Source organism: Austrofundulus limnaeus, unplaced genomic scaffold (genome assembly GCF_001266775.1).
Source record: "Austrofundulus limnaeus strain Quisiro unplaced genomic scaffold, Austrofundulus_limnaeus-1.0 Scaffold48, whole genome shotgun sequence".
In the NCBI taxonomy this organism is placed as follows: domain Eukaryota; kingdom Metazoa; phylum Chordata; class Actinopteri; order Cyprinodontiformes; family Rivulidae; genus Austrofundulus; species Austrofundulus limnaeus.
The window spans coordinates 789,804-790,656 of NW_013952450.1; the positions used below are offsets into that span (position 1 = coordinate 789,804).

Below are 853 nucleotides of genomic sequence, written 5' to 3' on the forward strand. Positions count from 1 at the left end.
CATGAGCCTTTGCTGCTTGAGAGTATGGTAGACTTTCTCCAAGTGCACAGACTAAAACAAAAGTGGGCCACTGCACTGGCTGCTAGCTTAATCATTAAAAACAATGGACTTTAATTTAAAAAGTATTTGTATTACATGTATTAATATTGTCACATTTGGCCCGCAGTCCCAGATAGATTTTCATTTTGGCCCTCTCGAGGAAAATGTTCGGGCACCTCTGATCTAGAAACTTAAAGGTGCAGTTCTTGTGCAATTACAGCAGGTTATACAATTATAGTGAATAGAATTAGAAAATGAGCCTGTATGTACATATAAATACAGTATAAGTAAGTGTGTGGGTACAGTTGAATACATGTATTAGTATTTTCCAGCATGTGTGTGAATATGTGAGTGGAGGACTTAAAACTGGCCTGGTAAGGAACTCACGAGAAAGCGATCAGTGAGGAGACAAGCAAAGAGTAATGGGAAAACCCAGACAAAGACACACTTATTAGGAGTGAAGAACAGAACACAAACAGTGAGGAGTAATCAAGGGAACGGGAAACACCTGGAGAGAGGAAACGGAGCCTGTGGCACAGAGGAGAGGGAAACAGGCAGAAAGGATTGACTAAAACACAGCATGTTGAAGCTCCTTTAAAGTTACCTACAGGTAAGAGGAAAACCAAACACAAAGACTCAGAATGTGAAAATATTTTACTGACAGACAGGTGAACACCCGGTGTGACACAATTATATAATCAGTTGCCTTTTGAATTCCCAACATCTTAAAGGAAAGACTGATTATGTTCACACACAGCTTCTCCCAACAAAAAGTATTGAAACTGGTTGCTGATGTATGGTATATATATATATA

At 39.2% G+C, this 853-nt stretch overlaps 1 protein-coding gene across 1 annotated transcript in view; it reads left to right on the forward strand.

The window, feature by feature from the left end:
- Positions 1–419: 419 nt before the first annotated feature.
- LOC106517358 (SH3 and multiple ankyrin repeat domains protein 1) overlaps positions 420–853 on the forward strand; it is a gene marked incomplete in the record, with an annotated part of 58,705 nt that continues 58,271 nt past the window's right edge. Inside the window, 1 exon segment of the mRNA XM_014008143.1 lies at positions 420–649.